The 10,847-nt window shown below is 50.7% G+C and overlaps 1 long non-coding RNA gene across 3 annotated transcripts; it reads right to left on the bottom strand.

The window, feature by feature from the left end:
- Positions 1-3,684: 3,684 nt before the first annotated feature.
- On the bottom strand, positions 3,685-7,370 carry LOC121096540. 3 transcript variants are annotated; one of them, XR_005830564.1, is made up of 3 exons: positions 6,619-7,370; positions 5,429-5,528; positions 3,685-5,171 (listed from the first exon to the last, which is right to left on the bottom strand). It is a non-coding gene; the product is annotated as an uncharacterized LOC121096540 (long non-coding RNA). The 3 variants fall into 3 exon arrangements; XR_005830565.1 differs by lacking the exon at positions 6,619-7,370 and adding an exon at positions 6,493-6,509; XR_005830569.1 differs by lacking the exon at positions 6,619-7,370 and adding an exon at positions 5,620-5,635.
- Positions 7,371-10,847: the final 3,477 nt, after the last annotated feature.

Here is a 10,847-nt window from a genome sequence, read left to right as displayed (position 1 = left end):
GTTCTTCTTCAAGGTGCCACCAGACATAGGGGACTGAAATAATCTTACTTTTGCTTTCATTTGCTTTGGTTTTCCTGTTTGCTCAAAATTTACTACAAGCTAGGGGCCCTGCAGTCAAAAGCTGCACAAAGCTCCTGACATACCTTGATAAAACGATAGTTTTGCTCAACAAAAGCCTGTTTTCAAGAATCACAGTTAGTGTGATGGCTTGCACTGACTTCAGTGAGATCTGGTTTGAGCAGAGTTGGTAAGTTACGAGTGGTTAGATGGTAACCACATTCTCCCCATCATTCAATGCTGCTTTCATGCCTTTCTGCTTTCTACATTAGGAATTTCCCCCAATGTCCCCAGCACTTCAGCTCCTTCTTCTTAAAAGCCAAATGAATCTTTTTGCTTTCCCTCTCTCTAGCCTCCTTCAACTATTTGTTGTTCATGTCTAGGACAGCTGAGAAGGGCCCCAAAAGGGCCATAAAGGTGATGCAAGAAAAGATGACTGAGAGAGGCTATAAGAGAGATCCATGCGATGGATGATCAGTAGTCTGGTGAAAGGGAGCCAAGACTGGAGATTCATAGTCTTGCACCACAAAAGGGGAAAATCATCACATGGCAGGCATCAAAACAAACAGAAGACGATGTTTTTCCACATAATGTAGCTGATTGAGGAAGTTAATTGCCATGGAAAAGAGGAAAGTTTTCATGGACTGATCTCCATGACCATTTAAAAAGCAATTAAATAAATTAATGGAAGAAAGAACTAGATGCTGAGATACACACCCTTGAAAGCAGCTCACTTTGCTCTTAGATCACTCCACAGCATCTGCCATCAGCCACTGTTGGACACGGGGAAATGGATCAGAAAAACCTTTGGCCTTAGCCAGTGTGATTCTCTAGATAGAAACCATATTCTAGTTACTGTAACTGTACTTTAAAAGCAGAATTAAAACTTCTTCCCACAGAATTGTTCTTCTATTGTCTTACTTTCAGAAACTCATTTTATGGAGTTGAAGAATTGTACTGGTTAATGGAATGGATTTGGGCATTAGTGGAAAATACAAGCCCTCGATATCCAACATTAAATTATTCCTGATTAATTCTTTTATGGCCTTGGACTTGCAACTGATTTAATACTCTTGGATAATGACTTCTATTGTAACTGTGTCTTTGATTTTTAATTAACCGTACAAAGCTTCTAATTCAAATCTAATATTACCTTTGTCAACACTGTCAACTCTGTTTAGAGATTCTGTTCACATTAAACTCTCATGCTCAGACCTAAAAGTCTGCTTTTCCGTAACTGTGTGAACAGACTTCACATGTAGTTTATTTGTTCTACATAATCATCTACAAAAATGTCATGTTCAGCATCCTGAACACTGCTGTCTGCCAAGTAACCGCATTGTCTTAGCGCTACTGCTCTCATACCACCTCACCTAACTCACATGACTCCCCGATACCAACTTGGCAGGTCATGTCAGTAAGTCTCCTGATCTTTAGCTGCTTCACTGGAGCTACTGACATGGTTTAAGTTAGGACATGCACAGAGCTTCATCTGTTATTGGGGGCAAGAACTTCATCTCTGTTCCTGACTAATGAAAATCTGGAATAGCTCTCTCTGTAATACTTTATGATTGTGCTGAGATAATGACACTGATACAGTGATAAGTATGATAACTTTATTTTTGTTCTCTCTGGCCAGAGAGAAGCTTCTCCTGCAAGAGGCTTTATGACAAAAAATACCAATAACCTACGGACTCCATTTGCTTGGGAGCAGATGAATTTTTGACAAGACTGTGTCCTGGCTGTAGCAGCATCACACATTTGTCACAAGACTATGGGACAAGCCCAAGCACAACATTTTCAAATTTATGTGCCATTATTGACCTAAATCCATATTTATAGACCTCATTAAGTGACTTTATTCCATTAAAATTCTATATAGCTGAGCTGCCTGGGAATTGTGTGTTCAGCATTTTCAGTGATCAGGCTGGATATGACTTTAGGTGTCATACTTGAGCCATTCACACCACAATTTGATCCTTGCTTTGAAAATGTCAGTTTTTCTACTTTAACTTCTTGTAATTAGATACACATTTGCCTATGGAGAGAAGATACTGACAGTACTTAAAAACTCCCTTGAAATCATTGTTTGGATAAAGGGTGAGACATAATATGTAAATTGCAAAGTGCCAGCATCACTTTGAAAACTCTTACTTTGTGACAAATTCTATCTGCATATGCATTTTTCAAACCCCAGCCCTGTTATGTTTCAGGGATCCCTTAAAATCTGTGCATTTTCTGCCTGCTGCTAGTCAGCCTGACTGTAGCACCTCTGCCACCCATCACTGTAATTTCTAGAACAGCTCGCAGGGTCAGCCAGCACTCTCTTTTTATCTTGGGGGTCAAGCACACCCCACAGTGCTCCCAGGCCAGTAACAAGGATCTGAACTGAGTCCTGAATGATCATCTACCATGTGACAACTTGTTTCACTACTGCAGCACGACCAGAGAAGCTTCACAAGAGAGGCATGTGTCACTCTTTCCGACACAGACGGGTACGGGTCTGATACCACCCAACACAGCTGCTCTGACAGGCTGCCATCTCTTTCAGCCAGAAGTTAAACAGTCCCTGCAAAATCCCAAAAGCTGTCTTTCAAGTGGTTTCCATTTGACTCCGAAAGATACAAAATCTCCTTTTAATTAGTGTAAGGCTTAATGGAAAAGGTTGGTAAAGCTACCTATAATAAAATGGAATGTTTTTTTTTCATTACTTACCATTTCTACAAAGGTTCGCCTTAAGAGTATTAAACACTGTTCTGTTTGACCTGCTAGTTAAATACCAACTCTACAGAGCAAAAGCAATTGGCACCTCATCTTTTGCATTCACTATATTCAGCTCTACTAGATTTGGAAGGTTTTTCATACTGTTTTTTAGGCCTTTCAGAGGACTGGGATTATACCGAAGGGCTTTTTTGCCTGTAATGCCTAATGCATTACATTAAATGGTATAGATTTTTATTTTAGGGAGGATGAATTCACAGTTTTGTAATCAATGCCATATGCTGGGATTTTCCAGTCTACTTTGCTGTTTATGATACCATCTCTCTTACAGATAGAGGTTCAGAACAAGTTTAAGGAACAGGGCAGCAATTATCAAGTGTGTAAGCAAAGGAAGAAGAGGTGACCTAGACACTGACTCCTACTTCAGCCACATATATCCTGAAAGGCCTGAGGAATGGTTATGAAGTCTAAGCTTCTCAATTCCCTGTGTTTAGCAGAAGGATCATAATTCCCTGGCCTTGTAGGGTATTATGTAACTGTAATGAAATTCACTGTGATGAGGCACATCTGAAAAATATGTATTTGATGACCTAAGTACGTAGGTGCTAGTGAAAGTCAATTCTCAGAAATGTTAAACAGTTTCTGAGAATACATGAAGATCTGGCAGAATTTCTAGAGACTTTTTGAAGCTTTCAACTACTTTTCCATTAGGATTTCCGAAGGAGTTCAACTGAGAATCAAAAGCTTTGCAGAAAAACGTAACAAAAATGAGAACACAAGAATGATGTGCTGCTGCTCTGCCTCCACTGGCTGGCACCTCAATGAACTAAAATTGGGAACATCACGTCTCAAGCTGTGCCCTGATTCTGCCCAGTCACTGAACTGCTTCTGCACCTGCCTGCATCCCAGCGAAAAGGTTAACAAAACCAAGCAAATGGAGCCTAAGAAAATAATTATGATGTGCTTGAGGAAATATGGAAATAACCATGAGCTGCTGCACGTAACAGACTTTTTGAAATCAAATTATTTGTATTCAAATATGTGCAAAATCAATGATCATTTTTGGTTTTGATCAGCTCAGCCTGTTCTTTGGGGAAATCAATTTGATGCTCTGGGTGTAAACATTCTTTCAAAATGCTTACCATAAAGCAATGTTTTCCTTCTGCTCTCCTTGGCACCAGAGCAATTTTGAAAGCATTCCCATTGATAACACAAACAAAACAGACAGACCACTTCATCAGGAGGATCAGAAATTGCAATCAGAGAAGTAACACTTAAAATACAATTTAATCTACATTCACCTCACCACCTGGTCTTTTCCAGGCCATGTGTGGGTGGTCTGCAGAGACTTTAAGAAGGAACAGATATATTTATGACTGCTAAAGACTACAGGTAGCTTTAGATAAAAGGTGGTTTGCTAAGCTACTGACCCAGACCAAAGTGAACGCAAAGATCAGTGCCAGAAGCTCATTTACAATGAACTGATTTACAGGTGTTGTATAGAGAGAGTTAACAGGAATGCCTTTGATTGTAACAGAAACAGGACTGCTTAAAATAATGTGTTGTTTCTGTGTGTAACTCTGAGATCAACCGTCCACACTGCTAATTCATCGTTGCTTGTTACCATGTTAAAAGCCTAGAAAGGTGAAGGAAGCAGGGATGGGATACCTGCCACCTCATTCAGACTCTAGGCACCACACAAATAATCATTTCATGCCTCTGTTACAAATGCCAGCTTCTTAAGGAAGGACATGGTTGTTTCTCATCCAGCCCAAGGTGCTGGGGTGATTTAGCATCAAAGACATTTCATGAACTAGTGCCAGCCAGCACGTCGTGGTTTAACCCCAGCCAGCAACTAAGCCCCACACAATTGTTTGCTCACTACCCTCCCAGTGGGACGGGAGAGAGAGCTGGAAGAGTAAAAGTGAGAAAACTGGTGGGCTGAGATAAAGACAGTTTAATAGGTAAAGCAGAAGCCGCACACACAAGCAAAACAAAACAAGGAATCCATTCGCTACTTCCCATCAGCAGGCAGGCGTTCAGCCATCTCCACGAAAGCAGGCTCCATCATGCAAACACACAGTTGCTGTGGAACTGATATTCTTATCTTTCATATATGTCATTTCTTGGCTGTAACATTACATCAGTGCTTACTGCAAAACTGCTGACATGCCTTGAGCTGTCACAGCAGCATGAGGAAGGCAGTGACAGTTGCTGAGTGCAACAGTATGTGCTAGTCAGGGCTTTTAAAAACTGTAATTCACCTCTGCCTATGAAATCAAACAAAGCTTGCATATTTGCTGCAGCACCTTTACTTGTTCACACGAGATTTTCAAAGTTAGCGTGAATCCCAGGGGCATGCTTCTGCTCTCCACTTCTTGGGATTTCTTCATCTAGAGAGTGCAAACAGTATGGAGTTATCAGCAGGACTGAAAAAGCCAAGATGAGTTTGGTGTTAAATAGCAGGATGGGGGACACACGATGTGGCAGGCTGACCCTGGCTGGCCACAGCCTGACTGCACAGCAGGGCCAGCCCTGGGACATCCCTCATCAGTGACTGGATTGCTCTCCGGTGGGAGTGGAGATGTCTCTACAACCTCTTAATAAAAGCACAGCTGTGCTGAAACAAGTCGACACTTAATGTACTCACCCGTCCACCTCCCAAATGAAGGTGTATAGGCAACATGTTTCTCTGGAAATGATGTGCTCAGGGCATCAGGTTTTCTTATCCCATCCTTTCATGGCATCACCTTTAAAAACCACCAAGAAAAGGTCAGTTGTGGTGTTGGCTTGGGAGATTCCTGTGCCTGCGGGAAGTCAGGAGTTCACAGTAGTAAGTACCTCTTTGGACACAGACTTTCCTGACGTCCCCCGCCTTCAGACATCTCCCAGGACCCCGAGCAGCATGTACAGGTGCAGGGAGGAAAAGAATGCCAGGGAACAGACCAGAGACACTGGGGGGAGGCAGCAGGTAGAAAAAAAGAAGAAAACCTAAAAAGAGACGGATACAGACGAGAACAGAGATGTAAAGGGAAAACCAACCCTGGGCTGCAAGACAGAGACGGAAGATGAAGAAAAGAGAAGTAGAGGGAGTAGGACAAAAGCAGAGAGAGTAAAAGAGAAGGGAACAGCAGAATGAGAGATAAAGGCAGAAGGGAAGAGGGAGCAGGACAGAAGAATAGGACGGAGAGCTAGGGAATCAAAACATGATGGGTTTGTATGGCAAAGTTTGGGGAGGAGGAGGAAGAGGAGGAGAAAGAAGAAGAAATGACGTGTGATCAACTGACAGCAGCTGTCGTTCCCCATCCCCTGCGGGGAAGAGACAGGGAAATCGGGAGTAAAGTTAAGCCCAGTAGAAGTGGGGGCTGGAGGGAAGGTTTTTTGAAGATTTGCTTTTCCTGCTCATTCTCCTGCTCTGACTTGACTGCTAATCAATCGCACTGATTTCCCCAGGTTAAGTCTGGTTTGCCCACGGAGGTAACGGCGGAGTGACCTCCCCACCCTTGTTGCCGACTCGGGAGCTTTTTGTTATATTCTGTTTCCCCTGTCCAGCGGAGGAGGGGGAGCGGTAAGAGCAGCTTCGGTCCAGTCCGGATCCCCACACACACACACACAAAATCACAGCAGCACAGGGAAGGGGAGGCGGGGCACAGGAGGGGCAGCGGGGCCTCGACACACAAGAGGGGAGACAGGGTCCCACGGACCAGAACTCACCACAGCTCTCGCTTTTGGTACCGCTGTGAAAATGTTCAGACGCGTCTTTCCCCCTCTCTCCTCCCTCCCTCCCGCAGAACGCCGGCCGCTCGGCTCCCCCACCCCGGTAACCCCCGGGTGTCTCACAGCTCTTCCTCGCAAGACGCGGCCTCCCGGACACGGCGCGTCGCTCCCTCGCGCACCGGGGGCCGCCCCACCCCGCGGGTGACACACGGACCCCGCGGGTGACACACAGACCCCGCTGTGCACGCTGGCACCCGGCTGCTGCGGGCTGCGGGGCTGGCCCCCCCCCACCGCAGGGCCAGGCCCTCTTGTGCCCGCAGCAGGAGGCAGCTGCTGGCCGCCTGCCCTCGGGTTCCTTCTCCTTCGCCTCTCCCCGGCCGGCCCAGCTGCTGCCCACAGCCGGGCCGTGCCCCCCGGTCCCCTCCCGCACCCGCGCCGCGGGGGGCGAGGCCGGGCAGGGACAACCTCCGCCAGCCCGAGGCGGCGCGGCCCCGGCAGAGGGACAGAAGCACAAGTGACCATGACCGGCGCCGCTCGGCCCTGCCCGGAGCCGCTCCTGCCGCAGGCCCTTCCGAGCGGCAGTGAGGGTCCGGCTGCCGCCGCCACGGCAGCGCCGGGGGCACCTGGGGCTGGGGCCCGGCTGCGGGGGCGATGCTGCAGCGGGGGCGATGCTGCAGCGGGGGCGATGCTGCAGCGGCGGCGATGCTGCAGCGGGGGCGATGCTGCAGCGGGGGCGATGCTGCAGCGGGGGCAGCGGCACGGGGCGAGCGGGGCCGCGGCAGACTCGAAGGGTCTGGCGAGCTGGGGAGGCGCCGGCGCCCGGGGGGCGGCCTCCTGCTTCCCCGCCTCCCTCCCCTCAACCCCCGGACCCTCCGGGGCCGCCCGCACCCGGCGCGCCGCCATGCTGCTCCTGCACCGCGCACGCCGCGGGGGCCAGCCGAGCGCCAGTCGGCACCGTGCTCGGGGGGCGGCAGCGGCGGCTCCTCACCGGGCGGCAGCGGCGGCTCCTCACCGGGCGACAGCGACGGTACCGCAGTGCCGGTGCTGCGGGGCGGCAGCGGGGAGCCGGACGGCGCCCGAGCTGCAGCACCGGCTACCTGCCGCTGGCGTTGTCACTAAGAGTGCGACCGTCGGAGAACTGCCGGCCTATAGAGGGCGACCTCCGGAGGACTATGTTCGGTTCTGCCCAGTCGGTCCGCTCGGCTGAGATCGGCTCTGTTCGGCTCGGTAGGGCTCTGCTCGGTTCGGCTCGGCTGAGATCGGCTCTGCTCTGTTCGGCTCGGCTCGACTGGGCTCGGCTCCTCTGTGGTCGGGTCGGATCGATTCGGCTCGGAACCGTTCGGCTAGGCTCGGCTCGTTCGGCTCCGCTCGGCTGAGATCGTTTGTGAGCGACTCTCTTCGGCTCGGCGGTAATCCACTCGTTTCGGCTGGGATCGGATCGGCTCCTTTCGGTTCGGATCGGTCGAGTTCGATTCTATTCGGTGCGGCTCGATACTGTTCGACTGAGATCGGCTCTGCTCAGCTCCGTTCGACTCGGCTGGGATCGACTTGGCTCGGCTCCGTTCGACTCGGCTGAGATCGGCTCTGTTCGGCACAGCTCGGCTCCGTTCAGTAGGTCTCGGCCCGGCTCGCCTCGGCCGGGATCGGATCGTCCCCTTTCGGATCGGATCGGCTCCGACCGATTCTGTTCGGTTCTGCTCGTTTCGCTTCGGTTCGTATCCGATCGGCTTGGATCGGCTCGAATGAGATCGCCTCAGTTCGCTTTGGCTCGTTCGGCTCCCCTCGGCTCAGACCGTTTCTGTTCGGCTCGGCTGAAATGGCTTCGGTTGGAGTCGCTTCGGCTCGGCTCGGCTGGGATCTGTTGTCTACGGCTCGGCCGGGCCGGGCTCGGCGCAGTGCCAGGCCTCTGCGGTGTGACCGGGCTGCGGTGTGACCGGGCGGCGGTGTGACCGGGCGGCGGGGCTGGGCAGCGGTGGCGGGACAAAGCCATCCGCTGGGCGCAGGAAGGACAGCGGTATCGGTCCGCCCTGCCCGGGAGTGGCTGCCCGGCACGGGACTGGTGCCTCGGCCCACCCTTGCACCGGCACCGGGCAGGCTGCTAACGGTCCCCGGCTGCCGACCCCGAGCGCGCTCCCGCCGGTGCTGGGGGCTGGAAGGAGTGTTCCCCCCAGGCAGATGGGCACAGGTCCACGCGGGGCGTTCCCCTTCCTCTGCAGCGCTGAGCACAGCTTCTTGCCAGGGCTCCTCACGGCTGCTTCTGGCCAGCGGTTCCCTGCAGTTGCAGGACCAGGAGACCAGCTGTGCCCTCCATCCCTCCGCCTCTCTTCCCTGCGCCAGGCTGGCGGGGGAACCTCAAGGACATCTGTGCATTAGGTCACCTGGGGGTCCTCTGCCCTGTGCAGAACCTGGCCTGCCTGGGAAAGCTGTGGGCATGATGCTGCATCAGGCAGGAGCTGCCCCTTGCCGCCCGGCTGTGCACGCAGTACGAGTACCGCACTGGGCTCCTCTGCCAGAGCTGCTGTGTGTGCCCCAGTGACCACCCGCAGCTAAGGACCTGGCCTCTCAGATAGTGCACTGTCACTGACGGAAACATGAGTGAAATAAGAACTATGCCTTGTCACAACTGCTCCACATTTGAATAGTAAGGTTTGTGCAATAGAAATTAGGAAGACCACACCAGTACATAACCCTGACTTACATCTGTGCAGGATGGAGGTGTGCTGCAATGCTCATGGGGCTCCTCCCGGGTTTTCTTTTGTGCTTCCCAAGAAAAGTAGCCAGCTCTGCTTTGGCAATGGTGTGAATCCAAGAGAGACCTATGGAAATCTGACCTTGATCCTGCCTGCCTGGAGAACCTTTGGCACAGAGCACAGAAGACATGACCATCGGCCCCAGAGGGTGGGAGGTTACAGGGTGATTGTGTGTGGTCTGGCCACAGTGCTAAAGGCAGTCCCAAGGTTTAAGAGCTTGTGAAACTGCCCTGGCCCTTCAAGTTGACTGACATGAACACCAGGATGAATTAAAGCAACATTGCTGGTGCTGTGAGTATCCAAAATACAAACATGCCACTTTCTGAGCAGCACTTGCCCTTTCTTCTGGGATTACTCCAACAGCACATTTCTGAAAGATCAGCTGCATTTGCTGCCCTGTAACTCGCAGTTTTCTAGGCCATGTCACTCCCCGTCCACGGGCTCCCTCTGCTGCTCACAACATTTTGGTGCTACTGCAGAGTCACCATCCCTGACAGCAGCACAAGCACAGGACACCATCTTTGGCCAGGGACAGTGAAGCTCTGGAGTCCCAGTCCCCTTCATGCAATCCCTTGTGTTGGTCTTGTCTCCAGGCCCTAGGGCTCACTCCATAAATAGCTGCTCTGTGTTACTGCCCTGCTCTGTCACTACTGTCACTCTTTAACACCCTTGGACACAGCTGGCCTCATCCTGCTGCTGGTAAACATCTGCAGCTTCTTCTCTGGAGGCTCCATGTTGTGGCTGTTCCTGACACTCACCCTCTGTAGAAAGTGCTGTAGAGATTGTGTGCCTGTGTCTATCTGCCTTGTTTCTAGGCTGGACCTACAAATGGGAACCACAACAATCATTTTGTTGGACTAAGCCAGGAGAAGCCCAGGGTCTGGTTGCACCTGACTCAGCTCTAGTGGGAAGGAGAAATCCCCTGGGGCCCAAAGCCAATTGCATTTGGCTCCTTCCTTTACCAAAACTAGGGAAACTACTTTTATCAGGAGCTATGCAGGGTTCAAGGAGGAAATCTCAAGTCTTTAGGCTTGCTCTGCACTTGCTGCCCCTTTGCTGAGCCATATGATGATGTTGATGTGACATGGATGGCTGTGGTCCAGGGCAGACAGGCTGCAGCCTTGCCAGCAGAAGGACCAGACAGGGCTGCTCTGCTCCAGGTGGATCTGGCTGCACCAGGGCAGTTGGGGTTGGCCCTAGTTCTGTCCATGCTGGGAGTAATGCAGACACACATGCTGTGACTTGTTAGCCTTATTCTGCAAATTAATGATTCACCTAGCACAATACAACACAAAGCTGTAGGTACCCAAACCTCCCCATCAGTTGTGGAGGCTCGCAGTCAGAGCCAACATGCACAATGTTAAGCAAACCTGAAGCATGCAGAAATTTTTTTTTCTTGTCAGGCTGCTTTGGTCCTTCATGTCATTTCCAAAAAGATGAAAATACCATCACATGGTTTACTTTGGACAGCAAAAAAAGGGAAACTTTCCAGAAATGCCCCAACTCTGTGACCTTTTCTACTATCCAGCTTGCCAGCCCACATGATTTCAGCCAAGCCTCAACACATGCTGACAAGTGGGTCCCTGCTTCTGAGCTGCTGTT

Source organism: Falco naumanni, chromosome 1 (assembly GCF_017639655.2).
Source record: "Falco naumanni isolate bFalNau1 chromosome 1, bFalNau1.pat, whole genome shotgun sequence".
In the NCBI taxonomy this organism is placed as follows: Eukaryota; Metazoa; Chordata; class Aves; order Falconiformes; family Falconidae; genus Falco; species Falco naumanni.
Note: the sequence above shows the minus strand (reverse complement) of the source record. Positions and strands in the feature narration are given on the sequence as shown.